At 39.9% G+C, this 12,038-nt stretch overlaps 2 long non-coding RNA genes across 2 annotated transcripts in view; one reads left to right on the top strand and one right to left on the bottom strand.

Moving 5' to 3' along the window:
* The window catches only part of LOC307185040, a 413,650-nt gene that overhangs the window by 385,525 nt on the left and 16,087 nt on the right, over positions 1–12,038 (top strand). The window lies entirely within an intron of this gene.
* The window catches only part of LOC307185042, a 191,561-nt gene continuing 190,158 nt past the window's right edge, over positions 10,636–12,038 (bottom strand). Inside the window, exon 4 of the long non-coding RNA XR_013827862.1 lies at positions 10,636–11,224. This is a non-coding gene — a long non-coding RNA (uncharacterized lncRNA). The remainder of the gene's footprint in view (positions 11,225–12,038) is intronic.

Below are 12,038 nucleotides of genomic sequence, written 5' to 3' on the forward strand. Positions count from 1 at the left end.
TATTCCATGTGGTGCTCACATTCTGTCATGCACTGTTATAGGTACTTCACATATATGATTTCCTTTAATCCTTGTCACCCTAGGAGGTTAGTGTTTTCCCATTCCCATCATATACACTCACACTGAGGGATGAAAATGTTAAAAAAAAAAAAGTAATTCAAAGCCACAGACCTAGCATGTAAGGGTGCTAGGATTTGAACCCACGTAGGGATCCAGAGTCCATGTTCATAAGCTCTATTAGCGGTAGACAGTGGAATGTGCACTTTTTCTTATTCCAAAGTCGTGCAAAGAGTCAGTAAAATTCTTCAGTGTTGAATTACCTCCAATTTCCAAAGGCAGTGGAGACAGTGGCAGAACACATAGGGCACATTGGGAGGAAGCTGCCTTGGGCACTCTTGGTTACATTTTGCCAGTTCCAGAAACTCAAATATGAGAGAGAAAAGAGAAGAACGATATTTTCAAACTTTGCCTTGTGAGTAGATAAAGAAGACCTACAAAGTGTGATTAGATACGTAGCCTTTTCCTAAACTCTCTTGTCTAATTTTTAACATGGTATATTCAGTATACAATTAGAAATGTACTTCTCTGTATGTTCAGGACATTTCAGTCTTGGGAGTCTCCTTTTAATAAGAGGATATATTCGCATGTGTATCACCAAATGATAACACCTATTAACTACTTCATAGAAATGAGTTGGCCTAAGGACAGAATGTAGCAAGGGACCATCAGATAGGTTATCTGCAGTTGCAGAAGCTCCAAGAACAAAGAGACAGGTTGTAGAAGCCTCCAAAAAATGTTCACATGACCGAAGGAAAAAACATGAGCTTTGAAGACAGAGATCCATGCTTAGAGTCTAGGAGTACCTTTACCACCCTAGCTTGAGGTTACTCAAGCATGAAAGTAAGTGATAAAAAGATAGCCTATTGCACAATAATATTTGAGTTCCTTCTGTCCTTACCTGACTCTTTAGAAGGAAAGGTTAAGTGGGAGCAGTTCAGAAATCACTTTAATCAACGGAAACTGGGTAGTGAGCATAGCACAGAGAAAAGAAAACTACTTCAATCATAATCAAAACAAGGTTTGTCAGTGCTTCCTTTTGTTAGTAAATTTTATTGAAACACAACCACACACATTCATTTAAGTATGGCCTGTGTTGCTCTTCTGTTACAGTGGCAGAGTTGAACAAGTGTGACAGATATGGCTCATAAGTCTAAAATATTTACTGTCTGGCTCTTTAGAAAAATTTGCATCCCCTGCTCTAAAAAAATCTAGAATAGCTGTATTGCCTCACACAATACATTAAGCATTGGAATCAGGAAATGGGAGACCATAAGCCCCTAGGAATTGTTTTATGACCATAGGACATATGAAAAAAGCGAAATGCATTTTTGAAATTCGTCGCTGACAACTCTGAAGCTGTATACAAATTCTAGTTTCTTTTTCATTTTTTTAACATCTTTATTGGAGTATAATTGCTTTACAATGGTGTGTTAGTTTCTGCATTATAAGAAAGTGAATCAGCTATACATATACATATATCCCCATATCTCTTCCCTCTTGCATCTCCTTCTCTCCCACCCTCCCTATCCCACCCCTCTAGGTGGTCACAAAGCACTGAGCTGATCTCCCTGTGCTATGCGGCTGCTTCCCACTGGCTATCTATTTTACATTTGGTAGTGTAGATATGTCCATCCCACTTTCTCACTTTGTTTCAGCTTACCCTTGCCCCTCCCTGTGTCCTCAAGTCCATTTTCTAGTAGGTCTGCATCTTTATTCCCATCCTGCCCCTAGGTTCTTCATGACCATTTTGTTTTGATTCCATATATGTGTGTTAGCATATGGTATTTGTTTTTCTTTTTCTGACTTACTTCACTCTGTATGACTCTAGACTACAAATAACTCAATTTCGTTTCCTTTTATGGCTGAGTAATATTCCATTTTATATATGTGCCACATATGCTTTATCCATTCATCTGTCCATGGACACTTAGGTTGCTTCCATATCCTGGCTATTGTAAATAGAGCTGCAAAGAACATTGTGGTACATGACTCTTTTTGAATTATGGTTTTCTCAGGGTATATGCCCTGAGAGTGGGATTGCTGGGTCATATGGTAGTTCTATGTTTAGTTTTTTTAAGGAACCTCCAAACTGTTCTCCATAGTGGCTGTATCAACTTACATTCCCACCAACAGTGCAAGAGGGTTCCTTTTGTCCACACCCTCTCCAGCATTTATTGTTTGTAGATTTTTAGATGATGGCCATTCTGACCGGTGTGAGGTGATACCTCACTGTGGTTTTGATTTGCGTTTATTGTCAAGCTGGTTTGCTGGTGTTGAATTCTCTTAGCTTTTGCTTGTCTGTGAAGGTTTTAATTTCTCTGTCGAATCTGAATGAGATCCTTGCTGGGTAGAGTAATCTTGGTTGTAGATTTTTCCCTTTCATCACTTTAAATATGTCCTGCTACTCCCTTCTGGCTTGCAGAGTTTCTGCTGAAAGATCAGCTGTTAACCTTAAATAGATTCCCTTGTATGTTATTTGTTGTTTTTCCCTTGCTGCTTTTAATATTTTTTCTTTGTATTTAATTTTTGATAGTTTGATTAATATATGTCTTGACGTGTTTCTCCTTGGATTTATGCTGTATGGGACTCTCTGCGCTTCCTGGGCTTGATTGTCTATTTCCTTTCCCATATTAGGGAAGTTTTCAACTAATCTGTTCAAATATTTTCTCAGTCCCTTTCTTTTTCTCTTCTTCTTCTGGGACCCCTATAATTCGAACGTTGGTGTGTTTAATTTTATCCCAGAGGTCTCTGAGACTGTCCTCAGTTCTTTTCATTCTTTTTTCTTTATTCTGCTCTGCAGTAGTTATTTCCACTATCTTATCTTCCAGGTCACGTATCCATTCTTCTGCCTCAGTTATTCTGCTACTGATTCCTTCTAGAGAATTTTTAATTTCATTTTGTGCTGTTCATCATTTGTTTGCTCATTAGTTCTTCTAGGTCCTTGTTAAACGTTTCTTGTATTTTCTCCATTCTATTTACAAGATTTTGGATTATGTTTCCTATCATTACTCTGAATTTTTTTTCAGGTAGACTGCCTATTTCCTCTTCATTTGTTTGGTCTGGTGGGTTTTCGCCTTTCTCCTTCATCTGCTGTGTGTTTCTCTGACTTCTCATTTTGCTTAACTTACTGTGTTTAGGGTCTCCTTTTCACAGGCTGTAGCTTCATAGATCCCAATGTTTTTGGTTTCAGCCCCCAGTGTCTAAGGTTGGTTCAGTGGGTTGTGTAGGCTTCCTGGTGGAAGGGACTGGTGCCTGTGTTCTGGTGGATGAGGCTGGATCTTGTTTTCTGGTGGGCAGGACTGAATCTGGTGCTGTATTTTGGGGAGGGGACTGATGCCTGTGTTGTGGTGGATGAGGCTGGATCTTGTCTTCTGGTGGGGGACTGCATCCGGTGGTGTATTTTGGGTTGTCTGTGACCTTATTATGATTTTAGGCAGCCTCTCTGCTAATGGGTGGGGTCATGTTCCTGTCTTGCTAGTTGTTTGGCATAGGGTGTCCAGCACTGTAGCTTGCTGGTCGTTGAGTGGAGCTGGATATTAGCGTTGAGGTGGAGATCTATGGGAGAGCCTTCACCATTTGATATTGCTTGGAGCCGGGGGTCTCTGGTGGACCAATGTCCTGAACTTGGCTCTCCCACCTCAGAGGCACAGGCCTGACACCCGGCTGAAGCACTAAGACCCTGTCAGCCACACGGCTCAGAAGAAAAGTGAGAAAAAAAGAAAAGAAAGGAAGGAAGGAAGGAAAAGAGTTACTAAAAAATTATTTAAAAAGTTAAAAAGTAATAAAAAAAAGAAAGAAGAGAGCAACCAAACCAAAAAACAAATCCACCAATGAGAACAAGCGCTAAAAACTATACTAAGAAACAAAAACAAACAAACAAAAAAATGTACAGACAGAACCCTAGGACAAATGGTAAAAGCAAAGCTATACAGACAAAATCACACAAAGAAGCACACACATATACTCTCACAAAAAGAGGAAAAGGAAAAAAAAAAATATATATCTAATATAAAAAAGAAAAAAAAGGAAAAGGAAGAGAGCAACCAAATCAATAAACAAATCTACCAGTGATAATAAACTCTAAGTACTAAACTAAGATCAACATAAAACCAGAAACAAATTAGATGCAGAAAGCAAACCCCAAGTCTACAGTTGCTCCCAAAGTCTACCGCCTCAATTTTTGAATGATTCGTTGTCTATTCAGGTATTCCACAGCTGCAGGGTACATCAAGTTGATTGTGGAGCTTTAATCCGCTGCTCCTGAGGCTTCTGGGAGAGATTTCCCTTTGTCTTCTTCATTGGCACAGCTTCTGGGGTTCAGCTTTGGATTTGGCCCTGCTCCTGCGTGTAGGTTGCCTGAGGGCATCTGTTCTTTGCTCAGACAGGACAGGATTAAAGTAGCCGCTGATTCGGGGGCTCTGGCTCACTCAGGCTGGGGGGAGGGAGGGGTACGGATGCAGGGCGAGCCTGCGGCGGCAGAGGCCAGCGTGACGTTGCACCAGCCTGAGGTGCGCTGTGTGTTCTCCTGGGGAAGTTGTCCCGGGATCATGGGACCCTGGCAGTGGCAGGCTGCACAGGCTCCCGGGAGGGGAGGTGTGGACAGTGACCTGTGCTCGCACACAGGCTTCTTGGTGGTGGCAGCAGCAGCCTTAGCATCTCATGCCCGTCTCTGGGGTCTGTGCTTTTAGCTGCGGCTCATGCCCGTCTCTGGAGCTCATTTAGGTGGTGCTCTGAATCCCCTCTCCTCACACACCCTGAAACAATGGTCTCTTGCCTCTTCGGCAGTTCTAGACTTTTTCCTGGACTCCCTCCCGGCTAGCTGTGGCACACTAGCCCCCTTCACGCTGTGTTCACACAGCCAACCCCAGTCCTCTTCCTGGGATCTGACCTCCGAAGCCCAAGCCTTGTTCCCAGCACCCCCACGGCAGCTGAGCAGACAAGCCTCTTGGGCTAGTGAGTGCTGGTCGGCACAGATCCTCTGTGCGGGAATCTCTCTGCTTTGCCTTCCGCACCCCTGTTGCTGTGCTCTCCTCTGCGGCCCCGAAGCTTCCCCCCCGCCCACCCCCCATCTCCACCCTCAAAGGAGCTTCCTAGTGTGTGGAAACCTTTCCTCCTTCACAGCTCCCTCCCACTGGTGCAGGTCCTGTCCCTATTCTTTTTTCTCTGTTTTTTCTTTTGCCCTACCCAGGTACATGGGGAGTTTCTTGCCTTTTGGGAGGTCTAAGGTCTTATGCCAGCGTTCAGTAGGTGTTCTGTAGGAGTTGTTCCACATGTAGATGTATTTCTGATGTATTTGTGGGGAGGATCCACGTAAGGTGATCTCCACGTCTTACTCCTCCTCCATCTTGAAGGTCTCCCTGTAGTTTCTTTTTCTTACTGTCATCACCAAATTAAATATCAGTCAACTCTCCCAGACTCAATTAATACTAATTGAGATCTTTTCTTATATTTTACTTCTATCAGTCTCTTTCTGATGATATTTAGCCATTTGTTCTTCCACCATTTTCTTAAACTCCTTGAGCTTCTGCAAACATCTCATTTCAAAATGTATGGGAGTATAGTTGACTTACAATGTTTTGTTAGTTTCAGGTGTAAATCAACGATACTCCAATATGAAATTAAAATTAAATTAAAATTTTTTTAAATAAATAAAATTAAGACTCTGAAAAAAAAAAAGTACAGTGAGATATTCTTTTATATGTGCAGAGGGGCCAACTATCATATACCTTTTGGTACTGACACGAGTCAACCTCACCAGGATATAAAATAAATGGCTCTCATTGGCTGAAGGCAGATGACATGACATGCTGAGATCATGAAAATAATATACTTTGATAAGGTGTGTGTGTGTGACTGAAGAGGGACTATTTATATATTCAAGAGTAGTCATGTGATAATCAGTGATACACAGGATGCTCAATGCACTGGGGTTCTGAAGGAAAGCAGACTTTGAAAAGGTTTTCTGTAATGTGTCAGTGGGATTATTTCACAGTTTGAAATGGCTTTTAAATTATTTTGGTGATTGGGCTGCAATCCTTTGAATACGTTCCATACACCAACAAGGCAACAAGTTAGCTCAGCTTTCTGTGGGTTGCCTGTGTCAAATGTGGATAAGGTCTATATATATAAGGTTGTTAGGAGAACCACCTCAGATAATATATGTGAAAGCAGTAAATAAACTCTGATTTTTCTTAAGTGTCTGTTCTTACCATTTCTACATTCACTGTGTTGTCATGGCTAACAGTCGGAAGCTTTCCAATATAACCTTGAATTAACCTGATGTGACTGAGTCTTATTTCAATCATCTCCTCATACAAAAGACCACTGAGAGTGTTCTGAGCAAAAGTTGTGTCACTCATAGAGCCAGGACTTGAAAATCACACATTTTAGGCACATAAAGAGAGAAGGGCAGCATCTCCCGTTTCTGACATGACTTCACATTGTCTTTTGAAAATTTAAGCCTCAGGATCTTTGCACCTGGTTACACACCTTTTTAATAGTAAATGCTTGCTGTTAAAATGATAAACGGATGTTATTAAAACACTTTAGTCCATAGTGCACCAAATGTGCCTACTTAAAGACTAGTTTCCCTTCAGAATTTTGAAGAAGATGCCTTTTCAGCTTTTCTTTCTTGGCACAATTCTTAAGAGAATGGGAATATCTATATGCCTGTGTTCCTCTAAGCGTACACCAGAGATAATTTTATATTCCTGTAAAAGCTGCAAGTGACTTTAATTAGATATTCTTAGATAGTAAATAGCTCACCTCTTCCTCTTCTTCCATTCTTCCCAGGGGGTTGTGAGTTTTGCAGAAAGTGAAATGGCAAGGATTGTTTGTGTCTCAAGCTCCCTACTTTGCCTTTTCCTGCCCAGTGTTCTCAGAGATGAGATTTTGCAGTACATGTGATTTCTGGGTGAAAAAAATGTGTTACTTCACACATTTTTAAACTTTTTAAAACTTTGTTAGAAACAAAACAAATTTTTGGAAGTCAATAAACAAAGCAAAAACAAAACAAAACAATGATTAACTCACATTTTCCTTGTTTTAAAATACACACAAGTCCAGCTCTCTGCAATGATATGAGGATAACTTGTGTGTTCTCCTTGAATTCCCTTGCCTCTTGATACTGTAGGTGCTTAAATGTATTCATCATATCAAGTTATAAGGTAATGAATCAAATATTGGAATTTTATAAATTTTTAAATTTTACTAAATTTGCTTTGAAGGCATAGCCATTTCCCTTAAATAGCAGAATAATTTTATCGATGTTAACGAAATATAGTTTTGGAAGCCCCAGATGAAGAGACCATAATTTTAGGCTAAGTTACTCTGTGAAACATATAAAGCAAATGCTCATTAGAGACACACTAGTTAATAGTCTTAATTAGTCATTTAAAAGCTGTTGGGTATTTGGATCTAACATTTGCTCTCGAATGCTATTCCAGAATCTATGTATAATTCTCAGACTACAATGATATAATACTCAGATAAACTGAGTCCAAAGTGGTGATTCATGTATAAAGTATAGCCACTTTATGTCACTTTTTCACTCTGCTGAGGCAGATATATAGGAAGCATCCCTAAAAAAAATAATGGCAACAATTAATTTTCCTCACCAAAGGCCTGAACCTCATAGTGGTTTTGCTTTCTCTTCAGATTTATACTTCTCAACTTCAGTTTTAATTTGCTAGAACAACAAAGGAGCTAAATCCTCTACTTTTAACAAGTTCCTCCTATGTGCCTGAATAGCAGTGAGCTAGCAGTAACTTCTGACTTTTTTGACAACTCCCATTGCCAAATGCAGGCTATTTAGAAGTGGCTACAAAGTGAAAATAAATACCTGGTCTCCCACAGACAGTCCTCTGAAATGCCGTCTATCATTTGTAATTTCTGTGATGGTATTTGCTGGTTATGATTTATCACCTCGTGACTGCGTGAGTCAGCCGTACAATGTCCATGACTCAATGGCACGTAACAAAAGCAATCAGGAAAGTGACATTTGAGTGAAGGGTTGGTGGATGTGTTTGAACAAGATTTCACTAACTTAAAGAACAAAGGCAAAGTAACTCCCCCAACTTTTTGAAATCTTAGGAAGTCAGCATTTCAGTTCTTTCTCTTCATTAGTTAATACCTCTAAACTTGGGGGAAAATAACTATCAATTGGAAATAAACAACAAATATGGATTTATAGAGGGTGACAGTATGGATTTATTCTTATTCTGCACTTAAGTTTTTCCATGTGTTCAGAATAGCCTTTTCCTAATCTTGCAAATAAACTTCCTACTGCTTTTAAATTTCCTTGCTTCCTACCTGTTCTTTCCTAGGTGGTAAATTGGCAGCAAAATGAATTTATTCTTTCATTGAATATTTATTGAATCACCTGTGTTAGGCATGTATAAGACAGTGAGGTTGAAGCAATGAGCAAAACATGCCCTCTTTCTTAAGGAGATTTCAGTCTGATGAAATGAGTAAAATGGGTCATATTTACTTTTCTAGGTTAAGTGCTATTAACCTTGAATGAGAAAATGTCCATTTTCAAGTCTCACAGAATATTTCATATACAAGCAACTTGACTTTGCAACACTTGAATATTTATTTCAAACCACAGCTATCCTCATATAGAAAAGTGGGACAGAGGTCGGCCTGGTGACCGGAATATGACTGGCCATCTGGGCATCTGCTCTTCTTAGTCCTGTGGACTCTCCAGTTTATGTTAGATTCTTATTAGTTCCTTGTTTTGCAAATGATATTTAACCTCCTTTGAGCTAAGAAGAGAAATAATGGATGAACTTCTTGAAAGTTTTACCATGGAGCTCAGTTCATTGGTTATAAGTATTATCCAACAGCATTAGCCAGTAATTGTGATATGCTGCTCATGGCATCCAAGGGAAATTGGGAAAGAAAAGATAGAGTTCTCAAGGAAAAGTTATTGTCATTAATGGAAACATAATTTAAGCAAAACTTCAAAATGAAGATGAACTCTGCAAATAATAACTATGGTTATTCACTTTGGTGTTGGCAACACTCAGGATAGTATCTGGAACAGAATGGTAATAATGATACCGTCTATCCTTTGTTGAACCCTTCCTGGGTGTTGGCCATTGTGCTAAGTATTGAGTGAGAAGTATTAATGGCCTGAGTCTATCTTACAGAAGGATTACAGAGGTGTAAAGATGAGCTGATAGAACCTGCAGAAGTTGATATAATAATTTTGGAAGAACTTGTGCCAGCCTTCCAGTCCTCAGGAGGGAAGGATGCTGAACAAGAAGAGAATAGAGACAGTACTTTGAAATGGTGTGCATCATTTCAACTGTAAGAGTAAGTGTAGCCAAGAACGCAACAAGAATTTGATTAAGAAGAATGATTAACTTCCGGCACAGCTAGGCCAAGCATACTTCATTCTTGATTGGCCTGAGAATAGGACACCACCTCATGACAGCAATAATATAATGAAAACACAAGCAGATTAAATAATCAGTTTGGGTATAGATGCATCTTCATCTATCTTTAGGAAAGGTGTGGAAAAGAATTTAGAACACAGGTTAAGAATGAGGTCATGAAGAGAAAATATGACCTATGTATACAAGTATTAACCTGAGCCTAAACACTAGAGGAATATTTTTAGTACTGATCAATTACTGCTTTTATCACTGGCTTGGCTGAAGTCCATATGGGGCATTAAATCGTGCAAATACTTTTTCAAGTAGACTAACCCAATCTACTCTTAGATTGGAGCTTAGGAAGAAACGTAAGGAAACAGAAACTCAAGATCGGGAAAAGTTTGATGTGCTTGCTTTCTCTGTTGGAACAGGTTTCAAGTAATCTAAGTCTCTTGAAACATTCTCTCTGGCATAGGAGGCACAATGTAGGAGGCACAATGTTTAGGAAATCAACACCAAAGGCTTCACATAGAAGATTTTGTGTAGTCCTCAAATCAACTGTACCATGTATAAGTTATAATTCCCATTTTATTGATGGGTTAACCAAGGTTTAGAGAAGTTAGGTGACTTGTTCAGGGTCACAATAACTGGATTAGTAGCACCAACTTCATATACTTCAGACCTGATTTTAAAGTGGGAAGGGAGGGATAAAGTAGGAGACTGGGATTGACATATGTACACTACTATACATAAAACAGATAACTAATAAGGACCTACTGTATAGCACAGGGAACTTGTCTCAATACTCTGTAATGACCTATATGGGAAAAGAATCTAAAAAAGAGTGTAGGTATGTATACGTAAAACTGACACACTCTGTTGTACAGCAGAAACTAACACAGCATTGTAAATCAACTGTACTCGGATAAAAAATTTTTTAAAAAGTGAACCATGAACAAATGGCCATAAATAAGCAATGTCTTAAGAGACTGTGACTGGTTTTCAAAGGAGTCAAATTAATTTTTATCAAAGGTAGGGAAGGGGTAAAGAGAAGATCAAGGTAGGTTATCAGATGATTTTGGTTAGATAGAAGTTCTGGCATTAAAGATAAAGTGATTGAAGACTGACACAGAAATTCTAGGGAGAAATTCTTGGGCTTCCCTGGTGGCGCAGTGGTTGAGAGTCCACCTGCTGGTGCAGGGGACGCGGGTTCGTGCCCCGGTCTGGGAAGATCCCACATGCTGTGGAGCGGCTGGGCCCGTGAGCCATGGCTGCTGAGCCTGCACATCCGGAGCCTGTGCTCCATAGCGGGAGAGGCCACAACAGTGAGAGGCCCGCGTACCGCAAAAAAAGAAAAAAAAAAAATCTAGGGAGAAATTCTTGACCACACTAGAGGAACAGAGCTTGTCAGGGTAAATAAGGATCTATGGCTTCCAGGCAACTGGCTAGAGAACACAAAGAGATCATACCCATAAAATCTAACATGTTAGCTGTGATTTCATCCAACATCACAGCTCTCTCACTGTTAAAGACGTCCTGCTAATGTAAATGTAAATGAGACTGAAGAATTAGTTCCACAAATCGAGCTACCGATGAATTAACCCCTCTTACCTTCCACAGTACATTGTCCTCAAGCCCAAGGGTCCATTAACTGAACACACAAATGGAGCTTCACAACCCTCAAAATCTTCTCTGTATGCTGCGCCCAGATGCTCACAGTGTTCTTCCCCTGTGACCACGTGGAAAATCCTCCTGGCATTTAAGATCATCTCCCTCAAGCCTTCCTGTCAGAAAGAGAACAGCCCTAAGTGAAATGCTGCAAATCAATGAGTTGGTAAACCAGCTACAGAAACAGTGTGTTACAGCCCATCAGACCTCTGAAAGTCTCCCTCTTTGAAGATGTAAGAATGAAAGAGACACATCTGAACTAAAACCCAGAGAAGCATTTGCTATGCAGGCAAGTTCAGATGACCTTTTTAAATGACAAGAATATTTCACTTCTGATTCTGACCTCAGAAACAGATTTCAAACTGAGTTTCAGTAAAGAGGCTATAAATTATAGTAATAAAATACAATAGAGCCAACAATTATTGAGAACTTGGGTGCCTGGCACTGAGCTAAGTGTATAACATGCTTGGTATCATTTAATCCCTTACACCTTCCTAATAGGTTGGTATTATTTTTAATGTCATTTTACAGAAGTGGAAGGAGGCATTCCTCTGCTTCTGTAGTGAAGTGAAGTGAAACATTCTCCCCAAGATAACAGAATTGGTTTTACAGCCAGATTCAAATGCATATCCGTATGGGTACAAAGTCTTTGTTCTTCAAACACTAGACCACACTGCTTCAAAATGAAGACCAGAAACCAACACAGAGACAGTGGGTCACTTCTCAGTACCTACTGTATGCTGGGTACTCTATCAAGAAAAATATTCATAATAGTAAGGATACTCTGGTGTCAACAAGGCCTGTCTAGGACATGTTGGAACTCAACTCATGAGAGAGTCTGATTAATTTCTCTGAGGTTAAGAGTTGTTCTGGGAGGCAGGATCCAATTCTGATTGTTTAATAAGGACTAAATTTATCCAGAGACAAAGG

The sequence above is a fragment of the Stenella coeruleoalba genome, assembly GCF_951394435.1.
Source record: "Stenella coeruleoalba genome assembly, chromosome: 3".
NCBI classification, from domain to species: domain Eukaryota; kingdom Metazoa; phylum Chordata; class Mammalia; order Artiodactyla; family Delphinidae; genus Stenella; species Stenella coeruleoalba.